At 48.8% G+C, this 22790-nt stretch overlaps 1 protein-coding gene across 3 annotated transcripts in view; it reads right to left on the bottom strand.

Annotated features, from left to right (window-relative positions):
• Positions 1-22790, bottom strand: part of LOC112566215 (single-minded homolog 2-like) — an 83129-nt gene that overhangs the window by 48016 nt on the left and 12323 nt on the right. The window contains exon 1 of one of the 3 annotated variants that reach the window (XM_025242240.1): positions 19987-20257. The exons of 1 other annotated variant lie outside the window; for it this stretch is intronic. The gene's annotated coding sequence lies outside the window, so the exon portion shown is untranslated. Of the gene's footprint in view, positions 1-1930; positions 3240-19986; positions 20258-22790 lie in introns of those variants that run through there. One more of the 3 variants, XM_025242238.1, reaches the window with a different exon arrangement.

The raw sequence follows: 22790 nt of genomic DNA, 5'->3' as shown, positions 1-22790 counted from the left end.
ATTAAAGTAGATGCTAACACTCGTCATAAATACATTTAACAAGCCTACATCTTTCACATTTTGCTAAATGTTGTGTACAGTTTAGTCGCGGGCTACAAACAAAGGTGTGGAGGAGTTTGATGAATACGAAGAATGCACGTTCTGTCTCTCCACAACGTGACATACACGTGCACACACACGCGCGCACACACACTGGCGAAGGTAGTCGGGCAGGTGAGGCCATTGCACCTTTGTTATGGCGGACGGGAGGGGGAGGGGAGGACGGTGTCACCTGTGGCTGTTTCTCAAAGCAAAATCTGCTCAGAAATCCATTGGAGATGTCGGGGTGGTAGCGATCTGTCGCCTCCTGAGTGAAAGCACGGAGCAGACGACTCAAGGTGTGTGTAGAAAATGGCTCCACGGCCCCCACCCGTAGGTACACAGGTGTCGAGACTGGCAGTAAATGTGTCAACTTAGTGTAGTTAGACTAACAGTAATAACAGAATATTTTTATTCCTTAGGCCATCGGAACCTAACACGAGGGTGACATCGAAATGACTTGCTATATTTGTAATGCATTACATAGCATGTTACAACACGTGTAACACACAGTTAGATGAGTATAGAGGAGGAGTAGCTGTACAGACAGGCGAACACGGAGAGAAAAACACTCATATATTTTGTCATAAACTGTGCACGGGATTTCCCACATTTTAAAATATTTTTGTATTTTAAGCGCTGCTGCAGGCCTCCATCTTGTTGCCGGAGTCGTTTGAAATTTGTGAATTGTGTCGCAATGTGGGTATCACGGGTACTTGTACTTCGGCAAACGACTTGAACAGAGCTGACTATTTGTGTAGTGATGATGTAACTACTACACCATTTTCCTCTGTTGTTATATCCTGCAGCTGGTGCAGCTGGTGCAGCTGACTGCTAGACTTACAGCTACATTTTGTTGGGATGACACCGGACATGGCCACTTGGCCGTTGTAACTTCCTGTTTGAAAGCAGTAGTGGCATCCTGACTGGGCCACCCCGTCACTGCTACACTCCGACATTTGTGATTTCACTCCTACACACCTCCAGTTACTGTGTACAAACAGTTGTTGTTATGAGCTAATGCAGGTGATGCACGTGAAATTACAGAATAAAATGGAGGCGAATAGGGTGGAGAGTGGTGCACCGAGTGCAGCTACACCTCTTAGTTAGACCGTGGTTGTCACAGTGAACAGGCCTGTAGCTGTGGTGTCACTAGTCGAGGGGCTAACTCCAGCATCCACACACACACTCACACACATATATACACACTCACACACGCTTACACACTTACAGCTCAGCCGCGGACGAGAGGTACTTTTGACAACAACACTTGTCACCGAGAGGTGGACACAGTGGGACACACCACAACAACTAGCTGCGCGCGTGTGTTTGCACGTATTTGTGTGTCCGTGTTTATATGCTACATATATATTTTAGTTCCTGTGTGTTAGAGTTTGAGAAAGTGCGCATGTGCGTGTCTGTCTGGTGTAAAATAAAAAGCAACAACAACAACAACAAATAGATGAAGACAAGCCGCACCAAGTGCAGTCTGTACTGAATGTGAACACTGCTGCTGCTTACCGTGCTCACCACTCAGTCCCCCACTTTACACCTGGCCTACAGCTTTCTTTCATATTACAATCACCCTCGTCTCCCCTCCCTGACCCTCCCGTCCCACCGGCGGAAAACGGGTTGCGAACAGACTTCCATTGACTTGCGGATTATTGCAGCAGCTGAAGCGGTTGTCGTGTTGTGAACACCTTCTGACAAACGGGTGGACTGAACGCGCACCCGTGTTGTACCTCTCACCTCTTCCGCGTGCTCTCAACACGTGACCTCCGCAATAAATAACTTTTAAATAAATATACAAAAAGCTTTAGGAGAGGATGAAAGAAGAGCAATGGTACTGTACCGGTATGGCGAGTCACAGGTGTAGCGCCGTGTACCTCCCGACTCAGGTGTTGACGACGATCAGTCGCGATGAGACAAGAGACACGAGTGGGTGTCACTGCGCTTGTCTCCGGCTCCAGGTGAACCACTGTCTTGCGACTGGCGGCACTGAGTGGTTCACACTATCAAGATTTTTCCGCCGACTGTAAGTCGTCAGCTAGGCATCCGGAAGTGTCTGTAGGGTGAGCTCTCCTCTTGGAATCAAAGATCAAAGCGGAGCGGGTGGCGACGGCAGGTGAGCTTGTCGGCACTCGGCTCTGGGTGTGCACAGGTACTCCACTGCACCGTGGTGACGACTAACCACCACATCTGTGACCGACGACGACTTGCGGCTCCACAGACTGTAGGTGTTGAACCAATAGACAAACAAGACCTGCCGGCCACGCACTCCAACACAAAGCGCGTGAGCGCGCGCACGTACACTGACACACAGCACGCGGACTGTTGCGACTGTCGGTCCTGGTGGGCACAGCGAACCACTCTCCGCACTCACTACGACAGGTACTCGAGGGTGTGTGCCTGTCGGGGGTGGGGCTAGGAGGGGGACAGGTGTCCCCGGAGGTTCCTAGGTGTGACGCAGTCTCCGCTCAGCCAGGTGACTACAAACAGGTTCCTGCAGCACGGCAATGGCTGGCTGCACTTGCAGACAAATATTTCTGCTACTCACAGTTGTTAGCAGCGCCGACACGCTCTGGCACATGGAGGGTCATTGACGTGTATCCTCCTCATCTTCTCCCCTCCCCCAAACCCTCGGACGACTGGTCCCCCCACACGACTGGCTGGTCAGAAGGCGACAGGGCGACACCTGGCTCCCAATCAACCAAATCACTGGCACTCACTCGCAGACCACTCGCCCGCCTTCAGTCACGGATCGCTGCACTTTGGTCGCCACACCCGAGCGACACGACTACAAGACTGGCATGACGATGGTCCGACACTTCTCTCGCAGGATGCAATCAACAGTCGCCGTGACGTACGTGACGTACGTGGTGCCAGACCGAGTCTACGTGGTGCAGCAACTGCACGTCACTGACACGCCTGGCCGCACAAGTGAGCAGCAGTGGTGTGAATCATTGGCTTAGATGCCAGCCACCCGCCGTGAGCTAAGAAAACATTTGTCTTTCGTTTGGTCTGTTCTCACGATGTGTAAAGTGATGTCGGTGTCCGCGCGCGTCGTCAGCCATCGCCTGCTGAGTGGGCGGGGCCAGTGTCAGTGGCAGACAGGCCAGCAGTCAATCACCGCCACCCTGCTATGCCCCGAGCGCGCTGATTGGCTCAGCCACGAGCTGGCGCCGTCCGTTAGTGGCTGGAGGGCGTGGCCGGACTTGGAGGTGAGCAAGAAACACACAAGCCGTAACCCCGGGGGGCGGTGGGAGGGAGATGACGAGAGATTTATGCCTCGACAATTTCACTTCATCACGCGACGCTCGGCACATCATGACCATGGCGGGGTGACAAAACAGCCCTCGTTAAACGACCTTTACTTTTATTTCGAATGTTGGAGAGACAACCATGATTGTATCGCCATCACCGTGAGTGGCTGAGTGGCTGAGCGGCGAGGTCTAGTGGAGTGCAGCCAATCCTGGTCGGTAGTTGGCTCTTACCCTGACTACAGACTACAGACTACCCGACAACTACACAACTACAGTATGTAGTAAGTGTTAGCGTAGCAGTTAGTAAGTGTACTGTATAGTAGTGCAGTCAGTAGTAAGTAAGTGTGTAAGTGTACAGTGTACAGTAGTAAGTAGTAATAGTAAGTGTATAGTAAGTGTACACTAAGGTTGACACTCTATAGTCGTGTATAAAATATTTGTTACAACACAGCTGATGGGTTAGAAGGCTGTTAACAAGGAACACTTACAGCTGGGAGGAAAATGATCACACGGCACCACGTCCTCAAAAATTAATGAGACTGTACTCTGCTCCAAGGAATATTAAAAAGATTATTTGAAGCAATGTGTGTGATTGTGTGACTCATTTCACACACGCCATCAAGTCAATACCCGGAGCTCACACACCCGTGAGGGGGAAGGGTTACGGCGGGGTAGGTGGAGTAAGGGTAACACTCCCCCCCTAGCGGCCTGAAGACACCCCCACTTTGTGTGACCAGGGTTGTCGTCTTTCATATCCACACACGGCCGTAGTGATAACGGGGTGGGTTCACGGTCTTACATTACGGGTGGTACTATCACACAGTCTGTATAAACCACAGAAATTGTGCTCGTGCTTTTCTCTCCCCACCCCAGTAAGACGCAACATTGTAAACTGTTTTTTACAAAACACTTTCCCCCCTCACTCCCCCCCTATAAATGTGAGTGTGATGGGGGTGGGGCTACACCCCCAGCTCAGGTGAAGTCCCGCTAATAACTGTCAGCCAGAAGTTGACCATAGGAAGCGCAGCCATTGGACATCACACCTCCAGTGAAGTAATGGTTTTTCATTTGACCCCTGACCTCTGACCACATCAAGGCTGCAGCAAAGTGAAGCAATGAGTAAAGTAGCCGTTCAGCTCATTGACTGAATGGCGGGACAGAGCAGCAGTCACAACACAAACACAAACAAATACACAAACACAAACACAAAACACAAACACAAACAAATACACAAACACACTGGTGTGACAGGTCCACGACCACAGACCGCCAGGACACACTGCAGTCTGCAGGATGACAATACTCAGCCCAGTGCAGTCATCCTACACACTACTCACTGCTCACTACTCACCACTCAGTGCTAGGTACTCAGCTCACCATCCGACACTCAAATGTTTGTACTTTACCGGGTATTCCTGTTAAACAGTCGCATGTCTACATACCCACACACACTCTGTCTCTAGTATTATTATTACCGACACTATTGTATCAGCGAGTGTAGCAAGAGACCAAACCTCGGACAGTCGCTACCTACACCTGTAAAGCGAGTGTATCTAGAGATCCAGCATAGGACTGTCGTTACCTACACCTGTATATCAGGTAGAAGAAGGTAAGATCAGGGTGGCCAGGCTGCTGGATGGTATCGGTGAGAGAGAGAGTTCAGTCCCGTGTATCACAAAGACAGACCTCCTGTAGTTGTTGGTTTTTTGCTGGCGGTGCAGTCAGTCACTCAGTCACTGGAGAGAAGGCGGCCATGCGTGGGGGAATGTGGCGGGGCCTCACCCACCCCAGTCTCAACATTTCATCTGTCGGGGGAGCAATGAAGTCAGCGCCTGTTGTATGTACGTCACACAGCAGCCCTCAGTTCAGCTGACGCTCGGTGTGGCCAGGTGAATGAGAGACAAAGGGCCGGGGGAAGGGGGAAGGGGCTGGTATTAACCCTCCATAACATCCAGGCTGCCCTGTGCAGATGTTAGACACAACAGCCGACAAAGCACCACACACCGACACAACTCACTCCAGCAGCTTTCTTGTGCAGAAATTTGTTCAACTTGTTTCCGACTCCAGAGCAGGTGGGAAATTGAAAATGCAGCTGACTGACTGACTTACTCGCCCCCTCACTCGCCCCCTCACTCACTCACTCGCCCCCTCACTCACTCACTCGCCCCCTCACTCACTCACTCTGAGACAGCATGAAATAAGACCAAAAAAAGAAAGGGAATGAATGAATAAAATAAACATCTACTCCCAATGCCTAGTTACAGCGGATCGTTTCCTACAAGATATGAATAACATGTTTAAAATACAGCAATGGAAACAAAATGAGAGTGGGAGTGGGAGTGTCTGGTGGAATGAAAGACACTAGATGAACAATGTCATCATGAGGTGGCGTCCTCACCAAGTGTTATTCGCTATTTTGTTCTGTTTGACTGGACCTCGACAGACTCAAGCTGTGGGTGGACTCGTCTCCACACAAAATTAAAAAGTTGTAGTGTCGCAAGTCACAAACTATTTTCATATTAATTCCTGAAAAAAAATGTAGTGTGTCTGTAGAGAATGATTTGCATTCTTCATATTTGTGAGACCATTAGCTATAGTTTGTCACCGACATTTTGTTGTTGTTGTTGCTTTATTCTAAACATAGTGTGACAAATAATTTTATACTCTTCTACTTCCTGTTACTACAGGATCCTTATTGTCTCACAGGTACTTGGTCAACCTGTAGCGACCCGCGTGTCTGGCACCTTCATTTGATACATGTATTGATACTGTTTATATACTGCAGTTATTTTATAATTACAGATATTTAATACATCTTTATTTATATATATATATTTAAGCAGAGAAAGTTATTTTCTTTCTACAGCTCTCTTTTTTCCCTGTCTTTATCTCGCTCTCATTATTTCCTGTCTTTCTACACCTCTGTTTGTTCTGTCAGTCTATACTCAGGGACAAGATTATTGCGGCCATGGTGACATAGTCTTCCACATCGTTGTGTTGTTAACATGGGATTGTTATTTGTCATAGACATACACTGATAAGGTTTTCTGTTCCAGACGTTTCTATGCAAGTAACAAAAATTCCGCCTTTTTTCCCCTGTTCTTATCTCTACTCCGAGGTTGACATCCTTGTCTTCATAGCCTCATGACCACCTCCTACTCGTTGCGCAGAAGGTTGTGGTCCGCAGACTGAGACAACTACGGCAACACTCCGTATGACAACATCAACGTCCACACCACCACAGTCAGGGTAATAGGAATGAGAGCGGTCACCAACATCAGGGTGGCCATCACCTCCCCTTTGGTAACGACAGTGTCTCAGGTGTCAGCAGTCCGCCATGCCAGGCTCTGCAGGGTTGCAGACAGACTGTCACTGTCTCACCTTCAAGCTGTAAACACGTGACTGTCACACTGTCGTCCATACACACCTATCGCTGGCACTTGCACAGGGCTGCTGGATGCCAGAGGCTCTAACCTCGTGACCCAAGGGTCGCACGGCCACCTGTGGTGGTTATTCCCGAGTCAGTCGGCAAAATGGCTTTTGATTTCTCGGTGCAGGAGGAAAGCGAGCTGTTACCTTTGTGTATTGGACTCTCTGGCTGTGTATGTACTGTGCGCAGGTGTGCACCCTGGTGCTGTTATCCAGGTGAAGCCACCCGGTAAGGAGGAGAACAGACGGCAAGTTATGGCTTTAGGAGGACAGACTTTGGCGAGTGTGTGACGACAGGAAGGTGCTGTCCGTGGAGCACACAGGCCTGTGTGTGACGACCACCATAAACACGCCGACATACACACAGGTAGAGTGGCCTGGAGTGCTGGCTTCTGGCTGCTCTTGTCCCTCCCTTTCGTCAAGACCTTAATGGCCTGTGTGGCGCTAGGTGGCGCTGGGGCTGCTCAAGGAGAGCGCGCCGCGCGCCATTGTACCTGTGCAAACACGACGAGCTGCACCCGCTTAGCGGCTCTGCGCATGCTCGACAGTCACGTGATGCCAGAGTCGCCAGACCGGCAGCACGAGCTTCTGCAGCCCACCTTCACGTCCGAGTCCATAAGTGGGCTTCAGTGGGCTTGGCTGCCCACACAGTCCGTGCAGAGCTCCTGCTGGCAGTCCCGACAGTGATGTCCGATGTCCAGCGGAGTCCACTGCTGCCTGTGGTCCTGTCTTAGCGCAGTCACCTTCCACTGCGGTCAGAGGTCCTCTCCTCAGCACACTCATCACACCATCATAGGCTGTCTCCACATTGGCTGGATCCAGCATCCGTTGTCATCTTCAAGGACGACGAACAAAGAACTCTTGGGACACTCTTCCTTCTCGTGTTCAGTTTTTGTTCCAGCTTACTTTTCTCTCGTGACAAGGGCAATGCGAGACGATCACTGGGTGCCTCCAGCTTGCTGCTCCTTTTTCACGAGCCCCAGCCACCCCAGTGAATGGTGACAGTGTCAGCACAGCAACCACAGCCCTGACCTCGCAATACGGGGGGAGTGATAAGTGGGCCAATAATCTGGTCCTTGGCAAATCTTGACAGCCAGCTGTGAGGCCTGGACACAGTCTCACTGACATATTCCGGAGCCTGTCCATCGCCAGTCGTCTGCAAGTCGTTGAGACTGGTCATCTTGTCGCCAAACCACCGGATGTCTAACAGCTGCTTCCCCCGAAACGCCCAGCCTCGTCCTGTTTATTGTAGAGAGAAAGGAGACCTAGATACACGGTGATGATGAGGTCACTGGTGATGAAACCGCTGCTACTACTACTTGTGGAGTAGCTGCTGCTCCCTAGACTAGTCGCGATGTGGTTTATTTGGTTGCTTTGTAAAGGCTTTACGTGATCAGACACGTGACATGGAGGAGGCCATCATCAAGCCGCACTTGACATCAAAGACTGGGTGCACGGAACACCTTGGACGTCTCCATCCACATCGTGCCAATGGAGTTTTGAAAGTTCCTGGAACCTCGAACATACACTAAAGGTTGAAGCGTGAGATATCGGGTGGAGAAAGACATTCATGCGCTTTGTTTGTAGCGTCCTTCTCTCTCTCTCTAGTATTAGTACCTCTACTCCCTCTGTGATCGTCACGCACGCACACACGCACCACACACACACACACATCGTGAAAGGCTCAGATAGAAATATAAATCCTGTGATGTAGGTGTCAGTAAAATGTACCGGATGTACCATGGACTGACAAAGTGGGAAACCCTCGCTGAGCAACCGGACTGTGCAAGTGTCCTAACCCTGACAACATGGCCGCCTTCAAGCTTAATTTTGAATAAACAAAGTAAGAAGACTGCTTCCTGTTCAATTGATTGATTGATTGATTGATTGATTTGTTCGTGATGGTGGTCGTATAAGTATTAATTTTCTGTGTGACAAACAACCACCGAGTGAGTGCCAGAGTAGCTGTCAGTAAGATATTCATTTGTGGTCTGTTTATAAACTTGTCACATTTATTCTGCTTTTTTATTAAATTATTTTCAACTATTTCTGATTTCTACTTAAGAAAAGGCATTGATAACCGATGGCAAATGTATTGACAAGTAGAGGTGAAGGCAATGAAAGGCTTGAGGAGGACGCTGACGATCAGAGAAGGGTTTTACGATGACAGAGGAAAACCTGCGGAAACTTCCATCATCGCGCTCTTTGTAAACTTTGTTTGTTTCCGCTTGTTGTTTGATTATTCCTTCTACGCTTGCTATTGAGTTGTGCCTGGCTGAATGGCACTCTCTGGTTGATCGAGGACAAGTTATAGGTTATCTATCTTAGCTGGGCGAGGAAAAGAGCGATGAGACGATGACATTCGCTACGCGGGGTGGAGATGGTCAGATTCGGCAGACGATGACACTGGCGCATCTCGCGGCCAACCGGAAACCCGTCCTGCTTCTCTCCCTTGCAGTTGAAGCGGCTCTAAACAAACAGAGTTGTTGAGCCTGTGCGATAGCGGCCGCTGTAGAAGTGATACCCTGATGAAGAACTTCCGCCCACACTGTTCAAAGCCGCGGCAGGCGGGAGGAGGATTCAGCAGCGAGCAACGAACAATACCCGGAGCGGAGCGCTGCTTGGGTAGGGAGCGCAGATGGAGCAGAATGGTCTCGGGGCCCAGGTAAGATCGCGGATTTGTTTACTGACCAAACATGGTGAAGAGCGAAAGTCTATACTTGACAAATGTCGGATGGGGCCAAGTTATTGTTGGGGTCCTCCACGGCAGGCAGTGCAGGCGGTAATGGGGGACAAGCGCTGCTCTTGGTCGCCTTGCCCGACCGTCGCTCACTGCCTTGTGGCTGTGTGGCCCTGTGGGCCCTGTGGGACTGTGGGCCTGTGGGCTGTACAAGGTGTGCCCCTTCCCACCCACTGATGGTGCTCCACCCTCGTCTCGTAATGCTAACTTGTTTTCTTTCACCTGAAAATAGCCAGCTCGCCAGTCTAGAGAGAAGTGGCTTGACGGTCTAGTCGGAAACATCATACTCCGCCATCCACGTGCACTCTTTGACATCCACCTCCTCACGACAAGTCTTATCCTTCTCAACATCAACTTCGTTGTTCGGCGGAACCTGGCGCAGCGATTTATGCGAACAAAAATGTCCGTGTTTGAAATGTCGTGTGTATCGAATGTCTGCGCGAGTTTCAATATACGATCCTGATACAAGACTCGGAGGTCTCGACAAACCAGCGGCTCTATTAGTCTCGGATTTGTAGCTGCAGAATACAATAGCGAGCAGACGAGACGGTAGGGGCCAATAAAAGTCTCACACAAACTCTTCCCATTCTCGTGAGGCAGTGCAGGTCACAAAAACATTCCGCCATCAAACGGACTCCGGGAGGCATTGTGGCGGGGACTCCATTTGCTGCACATATTAGCGTTACAAAACGCTGCGACCACAATCGCCTCTTTATGGCGGGCGGCGGTGCTTCTCGCTTCACTTGCCTCATCAGCCGCCCACAAAGGCCGCCGGCCAGTGCCAGGAGGAGCTGGCGAGTACCCCGAGGGCGCCCAGACCTCCGGAACAAGCGGTGCACTGTGGCGGCGCGAGCAGCGCGCGCAAATAAGAAATACAAACGAGATGTAATAAAAGCAAATGGCAGTGTGCGAGCCGCATTGTGCACGCAGCAGACCATTCAACAGTTTGCATTGCTCGGGTGGCAATGTTATCGCAGGTAGGGTCAAGCCCGTCGCCTCGATTGCCTCCCCTAAATTTGCACACCTGCTAACCGCCAAAAGAAGGCGACACAGCATTAATCAAGTGGCCCTACTCGCCCAGTCCATACTGAAGACACTGCACTAACGGAATGTCTTAATCCCTTCCTTCACTTTTTACACTCTCCCTCTTCCCCTCAATCGTCCCCCGTCCTCCCTCGCCATAAATCTTACCCGCAGTCTTGTACAGACCTTCTCTTCAAAGAGCTCGGCGAAAGCACTGACCTTGCTTAAGAAACAGCAGGTGCTTCCAGCACTAAACAAGCTCCCCCTACCCTCGACCCATCGTCAGCGTTGACATCAGGTCCAATCATCACTTTCTTTTCTTTCTTTTCTTTTTTTTTCCAACGAAAGATGTATGAGCAGAATACCCGGGCCACCCGACAGACCGATGAGGTGAAGTCGGGCATCAGGAAGGCGGCAGCAGGTGTCACGTGCTAATGGCGTAACGTGTTGACAGTTGCTCGTCAGGTCACTGACCCCTAACACGTGCGAGTCAATACCATCGTCGCACGTGCAGCATCGAACTTTTCTTCTCACCTGGGTAGCGTAGGTAGGTGTGTAGAAAGAGTTCTAAAGCCTTACTTTATGCTTTTGTACCCAGAGTTTATGCTCGGGATCCCATACTTCAGGAGATTTGTCTGAACAGTTTTCACTCAGCTAAACATTCGGTGTCGGCATAAAAAGGTCGCCGACTACCTGTTCCCTCGCGGGATACGAACTCGAGACAGCTTTTGGTTGCCTCAGCCCTACCTCAGATGCTCATTTGAGCTTATTTGTTTGAATGAGGTCTAGAAGTATGAACTGCGGGATCCATGATATTACTGACATCTCACCTCTACCTGTCAGACATGCAAGTTCCAAATGCACGTGAGTTTATTTTGTCTGGTTTTGTTTGTTTTGTTTTGTTTTGTTTTTATCTACAGGTACTTTGTTGGGAGAGCAGATGATCTGGTGACAAGTTGGGATGCTGAGACCAAACAAAAGCTCGCTGCTACCACGAGGGCTCAGTGCAAGGCAGGTGCCGGATGATTAAGGTAGGAGGCGCACTACAAGGCGCGGACACCTGTGTTCCGTGGAGGAGAGGCCACATCAAGGGTTCCGCCTGTGCCGCCCGCCCAGTGCCCAGTCGCGGGGCAACCAGAGCCGCCGCGGACATCTGTCACCGCGAGGTGCGAAACGGCCGCCGCGCGCTCTTGATGACCCCTGACCCTCGAGTGGTGGGAGGAAGAGCGCGGCGGCCGGTGGCGGAATGCGGGGCGGCGCGATATTTTACAATGTCATTTATCACCACTGCGGCCAAAGATAACACGACTCTACTGACTGCCCACCTGTACGCATCTACCAACCGTCTGGTTGCTAATCCAAGCGACTCGCCGACGGAACTTGGTGCAATGGAAACTGGGTGTCAGTGAGTCACACCCGAAGAATGTGGTGTGGTCGTGACACAGCCACCCGTGGCCAAAGTTCCACCGCCTCTTGCAAGTTTCCGCTCGGTGCTGTAAGATCGCTTGGGAGTGCGCAAGATTTTCTTATTTAATCACTGATCATTCCAGAAGGTTTCCCCTCCTTCTCTGATGTACACAAAGCTTAGTCACCCGCAACCAGTCTTCTGATAACAAGTCCATTTTTATTTTGCATCAGGTCTTGGAATCCAGAAGAATTGTAATAAAAAGTCGCCCCTGATATTTGGTGGTTGGAGGATAGGGTGTTAGAGACCACACTTTTCCCGGGGCCAGCTTTTATTGTGAGGGGGAGGGGGAATGTGTTCGCCTCCTTTGTTTCGCTCCTTTACCCTCCCCATCGCCGACAGCGACCTGGCGTGTCTTTGGGTTGGACCAGCACTGTACCCACTGTAACCACAGGCTCGCTGCTTCCGCTGAAGAACTGAGACACGGAGACAGAAGCTGGACAGTCGCTAGAGTCAAAACGAAACTCCTTCAACAGACAAGTCATCCTCCTACTAGAGGGCGGGTAGATAACAGGGACAGACATCTGGTGAGGTACCCGGCGAAGCCAGCAACCACATCCCGGGAATTTAGGGAACATTTAAAGACGTGTAATAGAAGCCTCGTAGAGAAAGAAACATCAGAGAGAGAGAGAGAGAGAGAAGAGACAGAGAGTAACGGACATTACGACGTCGTCTGTGCTGTGCGATGATGTCATGATGATAACATTATTATCAACACTGTTATTGTTACAACACTTGTAGCCGCCACACAAAATCTCCACTTTGACGTCATCAGTCATAGCGTTTACACAATCATCTCCACTTTGACGTCATCAGTCATAGCGTTTACACAAACATCTCAACTTTGACGTCATCGTCAGTAAGCTAGAGTCAGTCTCGCGTGCAGATGACGTGTTGCTGTGTTACAGCCAGACTCTCGTGTGTGGAGGATGTTAAAGATATTATTTGTTAATGTTGTCTCAAACACAGTTATGGTTCTTGTTCTCTAGCGCTAAGCAAACTCCTTAGTGTCAGTACGCGCTCTACAATTTTGCTTTTTTTTAATTATTCTTAAGATTATGATTATGATTATTCTTGTTATTATTATCGTGGCACAAAGAAGCTGTAACGCTATCGTCAACAGCTAGCAACTCTGGGGTCACGTGATCTCTGCACGTCAAGACAAGTGAATGGAAGGGAAAGGAACGGCTGACCACTGCAGTCGGATCTTGTAGGACTTCTTTAAAGTATCACGTGACTCACGAAGCTAGGTGGATTAGCGAAGTGACTATTGGATTAAAAACACACAGTCGTTCATCTTCTGTCTTCGCCTGTTAAGTCACGTGCCGCTGACAAATATGTATGTGTCTTTGTGTGTGTGTGTGTTTGTGTGTGTGCGTGTGTATGTGTGTGTGTGTGTGTGTTTGTGTATGTGTCTGTGTGTTTATGTGTGTGTGTGTTTATGTCATTAGTACTCAGCGCATATCGGGTGAGCAGTCGCGACTACCCGTACTTGCCCTACGGTGGTGGCTGGTCAAAGTGGGTGTGTGTGGGGGAGGGGGATCGGTCCACACCGGATCCGACTGTAAAGGGAGGAGTGAGATGAATTGCTTCTGCTTCATTAAAGTCAGACACGCAACACGCGGAGAATGGGGGCGGCCCGTTTGTCCTCCTTGCGACCGGCAGCGGAACAGATGCCGGGGGAGCATTGCGAGGACACGATTGTTCCATCTCGCCTGTCACCTTTGGCAGCCACCCGATTGACACCTCGCTCATATTCAAATTAGTCCACAATTCCTCGCCTTCATTTTCCAGGTACAAATTAAGGTGGTGCCGCGCCCTCCGAAAAAGCTCTCGTCACTCCAGAACATTCTAAGCCTGTCTCAGTCGGCAAGTGTAGTAAAAAAAACAACAACAACAACAAAACAACAGGAGCATGAGGTAACAGTCATAATGTTATTCGTCTGTACGTGACCATTAGCAGTGTTGAGGATAAAAAAAAAAATCGAGAACAAAATAACATGAAAAGTAAAATAATATATAACAATACAGCATTAAAACCACTACCAACCAAATGCAGGTAAACATTTGACCAAGTTTGGAAAAATTATTTTTTTTATTTTTTTAAATGACACGATGGTTATCAAAGTCTTCAACAAACTGACTCAAACCCTCGTCCACATTTGTTTGGCTAAGAACAATGCTCAGGGCGGGAGCGAAACAATGAGACAGAAAGATCCGAGAAGCAAGAAAATTATTTTCAACCGACAGTGAGAACCTACTTTGTAATGAAAGTAAAGATACACAGTTCTTGCGAATCAGATTTTAAGATGAAGAAAGAAGCATCGCATTATACATCCACGGAGTAAATAGTCTTCCATTGGATTCAAATAAGCGAGTCAAGAACACATAAATATATTTATGAGTACAAGCAAACTGTATGTTCCCTCCCAGTCCCACGTGAGGAACGGTTAATGGCGATGTTAATTTGCAGCTAAGCTACCTCATCATTCCCCTTTCTTTTCCTCCTCCTTCTCATTTTCGTTTTCTTGTCCCAAAGCGAATGAAAAAAAAAAAAAAAGAAGAAAAGAAACAAACAAACGGAGCGCATGTACGAAGGAAAGGGAAGAGCTTTACCGTCGATTGAAGCCACATCTAAGCTGGGTGTGTATTTTTCACAAAGCGAGAGACGGAGGGAGCGCGAGATGGAGACACACTCCAGCCTCCGGTCCCTCCTTGACGGAGGCTTCAGAGCGCGCGCAAATAGTTTGGCAGGAATTTATTGACGGTGTAAACTGTCTTGGCTAAATGCCTTCTCCACACAAAACCTGTCATGTAAAATCTAAAGTTTTTCAGACAAACAAAATTTGCCTCCGAGCCCAAATCATTTGTGCGCTGTGCCGGGGCTCAGACTTGCGCAAATTGTGCGGCCCGCCGCCGCGGCACGTCCGCCATGTTTGAGCCGCCAACTGCCATGCAAATGTACCGCCAGCCTCCCGCTCACTGCTCACTGCTCACCGCCGCCATGGCGCAACCTCAGCCTCCACAGCCTCACACTCAGGGTCTTAGTCTTAAGATCCGGGTCTTGTCTTCCTGCAATGATGCCATGTCCTGGAGACTAACAGTTGCGGCCACAGGCACTGCCAGTAGCGGGAGGTACACCACAACGCCGTGGAGGCTAGCACTACATGTTTACTGTAGAAGCACAATCACACTGTACAAGTACACAAACATAACCATGAAGATTTCTAGATGTCAATCGACTCACTTGATTAATTGAATCATAATTAGAATGAGTTTGAAATGGCGACCTGGCTGATAGACAGGTGTTGTTGGTTGGCACTTTTCCTCCGCTTGTTTGTCGCTTCTGGCCTTTGACCCTCAGCTTGTGTTCAATCAGATGTGTTGATCTGAACTCACAGTTAACCTAAACTGACATGCGCGTGGATTACAGTGTGACATGATCAGTAACGAAAGTCTGTGCACGTGCAGGACGAGTCGGGTACAGACCGCGCTTGGGTGGCACGATGCGGATGATCCACCCGCCTGCTGGTGCACAGTGCAAGTTCGAGTCCCACCAAAGTTGGCTCCAAACAATGCCTCACACAGTTACTGTTTGACCACCTTTATATTGCAACATCTCATCTCATACACCATAGCGAGCTGTCACGTGATAGTCACGTGCACACAGCAGCACCTGTGATCAGCCCTGTCATCAATGGCCGGACTACAGCAGCAGCACAGGTCGGCATCCTCATCGAACGCCTCAAACACACAACAAAGAGAGCGGCTACTGCTAGTCTCATTCTTCATCGCCATCTTCATCAACACTTTTCATGAGCAGCCCGAAAATGATCGTTGAAAAATAAACTTTGGAACTCAGCGATCCCGTGGAGGAAAATGTTCCGCCAAATAAACGCTAACTTGATCAGGGAGGGCCTCATGATGGGTGATTGTGCAAGAAGTGTCATCAAACGCCGCTTCCGGGACAGCAGCGCGGGCTTTGATTGGCTGTCGGCTGCTGTGGGCACGCGCATCCTCCTCCCTGTTTGGCTTTCCAATGACCGCTTGCAGCCCCTTGACTAGCATCCAGCCTGCCTGCAGGCCTGCCACACTTCCTCCGTCTCCTCCCTCCACGGCACCTCCTGTACCATCCTCCTGACTGCACCGTTTGAACAGCTTTTATTTTGTGGACTTTCCGCTCCTACACCTCTCCTACTTCTTAAAACTCAGATTGAATCAAAAACAAAATACAGAAAACAGAGCATTTACCATTTCCTGTACCGGGTGGTCCATATATGAATTTAATAATACTTTATTTTAGGAAGAAAAGCTAGAAAAATATATTGTTGGATTTCTTTTTTAGGGAAGGGGGGAGATGGGGCAGCGAAACAAGAAAACCAGGAGAAAATCCACATTTTGAATTGTCAGTTCCTGCGCTCACAGTCAGTCCTTTCTACAAAAGCCAAGTCGTCAAAGACAGACTACAGCAGTGGTGCCAGACATCTTCTAGCCCGAGGGCCGCACTGGACACGAGGCGACATCTCGCGGGCCACAACATGGCGGCTTTGCCAGAATCATGATAGTAAAAATGAAAGTATCTTGTGTCTGGTCACAATGAGCGGGCCGGAGGTTGGCCCCTGGACTAAGGTAGTGAGATAAACGAAAAATGTCATCACTCGACGACTCGTACAGACGTCTTGTATGATGTGTAGCGATGATTACACCTTCTCTTGCTGGACATTGCAGTCTGTGCAGGTGTGTGTCCTGGAGACGAGTGAGCAGATGTTCAGGATGAGTAAAATGCGAGTTTTTACCTTCTTTGCGGTGCTCAGAAGTCTGTGTGGAAGTATTTTGTCCAAGCGGCCACGAAATGTTTGTTTGTGAAGCCCACAAGGAAGCAGTTGTGTTAACCCTACAGCTAATCCCTGCTTTAATTGTCCGAAGCTTGCACCAAGCTTTGCTGTGCAGTGACTGCAGGACACGTTGACACACTTAAATGGGTGGGAGGGAAGGAGGGAGGGAGAAGAACACTTTGTTCATGAAATGTTGTGGACGATAAGAGACTGCTGTCAGCTCACCAGTCACCTATCATCAAGTCGCCATTTGTCGTTAACTACTCTACAATCTTTTCCCCGCGATGTTCCTTTCCTCCATTTCCGATGCATTGGCCTCGTGAGGCGACGGACTGAAGGTGCCAGCAAGAATCCATTGCATGAATCAAAGGCCGACCACCCTCATAACCTACCCCTTGTGGAGCCGCGTGCCGGGGTTGCCGTGTGCACCCGATCTCTGAGGTCAGAGGTCAAACCAATAGCCCAAGCGCTCACGGGACGGAGAGGTGGATCAGGATCAGGTGGGATCAGCGAGCGAGTCCGGGGATTTCATCTTCCTGCTTTGGACAACTTAAGATATTTCCTTGCGCCAGGAACTTTGTAACTCGTGTAGAGGGCTAAAAAACAGTCGCTTGGTGACAGATAGCGCCGCCTATAGTCGCAATAATCTCCATCCGTCAAACAACCATTTCCTCTTTCTTCTTCCAAATGTAAATTAAGGAAGCGATCGTCACTCACTGGCATTCTTCTGTGTCAGTGTGACCACTGTTATGTTAGCGCGGGGTGAAAGGTCACATGACGATAAAGGTTCACGCAGGGCTCAGTGTGTGGATGCTGCACGTGCAGCACGGTGCTCGCCACACAGCGCGTGCAAATGGTCAGATGACGTCACAGGACTGCGATGCTGAGGTCGTGGAGTGCACAGATGCCACCTTCCACACTCGATCAACTGATTAACTGATTATCCAAGAGCCATTGCCCCATAGCAGGGAGCAAACAACACTGAAAATCCAGAGTTACACTCATAGGACATAGCTATTAATAGAATTGTAATTACAGCTACAAACACAAACAATGCTGTCACAAAATTACTGAGGTGCATAAATTAATTGTCTTCTGTAAGTCTACGTTGACAAGCATAGACAAGATATACTATCAGTAATGCCAGATATTTACAACTTTTCACTAGTTGCAGTCAATAACAAACTCAGTGTAGAATTGCTGGACTCAGAGCCATGTCCTGTGTGAGTCAGAGAGAGGCTGTCAGACGACAACACACAGCGAGAACCAAAGTGAACTTTATTTCTTCATTTATTTTACATAATGGACACAACAGGTCACGTGCAGGTGTCTTCTTTACTACCCTATAATAACAAAAACCGTCAGCAAATAATACTCAAGTAATTCATTTTCAAATATTTTTCTCACAGTGTCCATGTGTGAAATAAATGAAAATCTCTCACAACTATTAATAGGATCACATTCCTGCCATCTACACACAACTTGTCTCTCTGTTAATGTGCCTATAGCTAAAATGGATAAACCCCTGGAAGGATCCGTGGATGAGAAGTATGAAGATATTATTTGAGTGTGATTAGAAATACAAGGCTATTCAACAAATGAAATGAAGTGTAAAGCTGCTGGCAGACATCGACATGGCAATGATGATGCCTGGGGAGGAAAGTACAGGACTGTGTCCTCAACTGATAAATTCCAACACAAATTTTTTAGATGTTGGCCATGCCATCTTTCAACAACAAAAGCCATCAAGTTGAATCCCTAGACCTGTACTGGCTTACTGTCTTCAGGAGGACATTTGCCGTGATATAGCCCTAGTTGCTGGCACGGCATAAACACAAACAAACAATTCAGGAGGACAGGACAGGTGCAGCAGCGGACAAGATTCGGCGAAGTGAGAGACAGTCTGGCATCGTGAGACCTGCCAGGCGGGGTTTTTACTGTCACCGCTTGGTCGTGTCTCTGGTAGGAAATTCAGAACGGTTTCCACAGAAATTTGGTCTTGAATGCCCGGATGTCTTTTTGTTTCAGCCAACAGAAGGATGTGTTTAAATAGGAAATGTTTGACGACTGCAGCAAACGCTCGCCGCCGGTAAGAAACGCTCCGTGGCTGTCGGACACACCGAGGCTCCAGCTCCCACCCTGTTGTCTCACAAGACAAGTCGTCATATGCTAGAGAGCCGAGACGTACCCCACTCAATCAATACGGGTGCACTGGTGAGCAGATCTATTACCCACGGAGACAGAGGTGGTGGTGTCAGGGAGGACACGGCTCATGTACCAACCGATGTCAGCGCCGCCGCTCGGAGCCCAGTTTTCAGTTAATTTTCTGGTCGTTAGTTGTGTTTGTCTTGCGATTATTAGAGTGAAGCGGGGCAATGCGATCCAGATCGGTGGGCTGACCTCCAGATGATTGCCAGAAAATTACATTATCATATGTCAATAGGCGGGGGCCGCAGCTCAGCGCGCTTTGCCAAAAAAGACTTTCCTTCCTTCCTAGTGTTGCTTGCAACTTCTGCAAACATGGCCAACTGTCTTGTGCAGGGAAGTGGAGAGAGAAGAAGTGGATGACAGGGAGGGAGGGAGCCAGGCCTGGCGACAGGCTTTCGTGTTGTGGTCGAGAGATGGTCAGGTAAAAAGGCGGCGAGCACCTTGGTGACCCGAGACCCACAGGACAAAGGTGAAGATTGCAAGGGCCGGATGAAGGATGCCACGACCCACGGTTCTGCCTCCTCTTGCGGTCTGGCAGGGCGGGTGCCGCATCCCCCACATGAACGGGTAACTAACTGACTAATGCGACTACCCGATTAAATGTTAGGACTGTGTGAAGCTATGACACATCGACATCACCACTGCTTCTACTGCGCCATCACGCGCTTCCTTGTACGAGGCCGACAAAAATAAGTAAAAATATTACCTGTAAGTGTATTTAGAATGTGTGTGTGTGTGTGTGTCTGTGTGTGTGTGTGCGTGCTGTATTTTGCTGTGTGCAGACAGATGGACGAGGGCTGTTGCTCGGTCTGTGCACCAGTTGTGATATCTTTGTGCGATCGCCGGGTGGATTGGCTGCGTGTGGGCGCATTGGTAGCCAATAACACAACATAAGGAGAGAGAGAGAGAAATACCTGGGCGTCCACAGCGGATGAATTAATTTACCTGCGGACTGTGTGAAGGCAGCTGCGAGACCACACACGGCAGCACGAGTGACAGGAAAACCTGCTGGTCAAAGCTGATGGCGGATAAAGACTGGGCCGGCTGTCATGGACTGTGTTTATTGATGTTTATGTTAATGTTTATCTGAGGCCACAGCAGTCAGGCTCGTTACAAACACTGGCTTCAGCTGACAGGCAGGTAGACAGTGGGTCTGACAGCTTCCTAACACCGACACAAGGTGTTGGCAGTCACATCGTCAGTCACATCGTCAGTCTCATCGTCAGTCTCATCGTCAGTTTCATCGTCAGTCACATTGTCATCACATCGTCAGTCACATCGTCAGTCACATCGTCAGTCTCATCGTCAGTCACATCGTCAGTCCAAAAGAAGTAAGCGATGAATTAAATAAGACAGAGAGACAAATGGAGGCGACGACTGACATAAGCAATCAAACCCTGTGTATGTGTGTATGTGTGTGCGTGCGTGCGTGCGATCTATTTGTCAATAAACTAAGTTTCGTGTCTTTTCTCACATTTATAACTCACACACAAACACACTTACATTTTTATCTCTCCATGTGCTTTGGTATTGAATCAGTTCGTTTATAAATATGAAGACAGACAATATTTGAATTTTTTTTTCCGCGGATAACGGGGAATTCGATGCGACTGTCGCTAGATGAACACAAACCGACTGAAGTGTCAGAGGTCAACACAAAACGGGAAAGAAGAACAAACAATGTGGGTACGGGTGGTACATTCGGGTTTAAAATAAACAATGAAGCGGAGGACAAAGTGCAGGAGGTTTATGCAATTGAAAGTCGAGAAGTATAAAAAAAAAATATTGGAGTGAAGTCTGAATGGAAACAAGAAATGTGAAAAAAAAAAATTAAACACGGTGAGAATGTGTGTGTAAAACACCTTCGTCAGCAGCAGCCAGTGATCATGACAAATTAGTAAATCATAATTTACTCGGGGACTGACAATAACATTTATTATATTTTGAAGCGAATCTAAAAACATGAGTCTTCAATTATTTAATTAATTTTTTTCTGCAATGAAGAGATTGAATGCTGAAGAAACGAAACAGCTGAGCCAGCGATAGAACGAAGACACGAACATGTAAGCAGCACAGAGAAATAAAGAGACGGACAAAATGAACAATATCTCAACAAAGAACAAGCGAAGAAGGAAAGAAAGAAAGAGCAGCTGCTATAGGTAGCATAAAAATGATTAAATCAGTTGCTGACGACCAGCGAGGATGAGAGAGAGAGACGCTGGAGTGAAAGCAGACCCTGAAGGGATTAGATGAGAGATGGAGGGTGAGGAAGAGAATGTTGTCGGATTGATTTCCTTGGTCAGTGTGAATAAAGCCGGAGCTGAGATAGCAGCCGACATCTTGGTCATATACTGCGACTGTCAGCGGGTTAATCATCACCAATATTAGCCTGGATTGGCCGGCGATTGGCTGCACATGCGCAGTTGTGTCGCTCCCAGCTCCTCCATCGATTGCAGGCGGTCTGTGGCGGTGCCAGCCTGGACCTGACATCTTCAGCTTTGAACTCCTCCTGTGCTTTCCCCGAAAGATAGTAGCGGGGAGTGGAATGCAAATCAATACTCAACAAATGTAATTAATAAACACTCCCTGCATAACACTCTCAAATCACATCCCTCCCGTCGCCAGGGCCTCCTAAGAAATTAATACCCTCGACTCTGGCCCGCCGCTGTCTCTGTAGTAGCGACGAGCGAGGCCAGCTTCAAAAGTCGCAACGGACAAGCCACGAAAGAAGACAGGAAGGAGGTAATTTTCGTGGAAGCAAAATGGAGGCGAAAAACGAGTTTCAATTTGAATTAATTGCAGTCGGCTCATGAAAACGCACGTACGAGTGTAAAGGTAGACGGGGCTGGGCCGCGCGCGCTCCGACTATCGCTGTTCTACAAGTCTAATTTGAAAACTATCTCCCTGTGCACTCCGACCTTTCACCCCTTCCTCCTCGCCGAAGGCGTTTGGAGAGTAGCTGCTTATCTATTGGCCACAGTAGAAACTGGAGGCTGTTGTCGCCTCACTCAGTGCTGGAGGAGATGGGGAGCTGCTCTATGGCAGAGTAAGAGGTGACACTATTGTGTGAGCACTTGTGAACACCTCCCGTAACATCGGTATCAGTCCAGGCTCTGGTTTCATCTTTATACCTCCCTACAGCTCACTCGCCTAGTGAGGCAACATCAGCAATTCTTCCTTTTCCCACTCGATCCCTCCCAATGACCAACAAAACTCTACTGTTGGACCACATCATACAAACAACGCTGTTCGACTCTAACACTGCATTCTCTTCGTCTCTCTCTCTCTTCACCTTCTCTCTCTCTGTCCCTTTCTCTCCCCCCTTTCTCCAAACTTCGTTGTCTTCTATTGTCTTAGCTCTGTCCAGGTACCACGTGACCTACGGCCATCTGTCACCAACTGATGATGCTGGCTGGACACTAAGCACATAACATCCGGGTGTCGGCGCAGTAACTACATCACGGACAGCTGCAGCAGTCGTCTGTGGTTTGATGTGTAACGACGATAAGATGCTGGACATACTCAGCAAACTGTGAGTCTGACAACTAATCGAAATTTGAATCAGGACCATGGCAGAGAAGATACTCTTCAACAGCTGTATGCCGAGCATCACGGGATACTAAGCAAACACTACCACAGGGAAGCAACCTTCGTGGTCACGTGAACACTACGGGAAAAAGGAAGGAGTGAGGAAGTGATGGATGGATGGAAAAACAAAACAAAAAATCGTCTGGGATGGGCTTGTACGT

The sequence above is a fragment of the Pomacea canaliculata genome, linkage group LG6, assembly GCF_003073045.1.
Source record: "Pomacea canaliculata isolate SZHN2017 linkage group LG6, ASM307304v1, whole genome shotgun sequence".
NCBI lineage: Eukaryota > Metazoa > Mollusca > Gastropoda > Architaenioglossa > Ampullariidae > Pomacea > Pomacea canaliculata.
The sequence above is the reverse complement of the archived record's forward strand: the minus strand, read 5'-3'. Positions and strand labels throughout refer to the sequence as shown.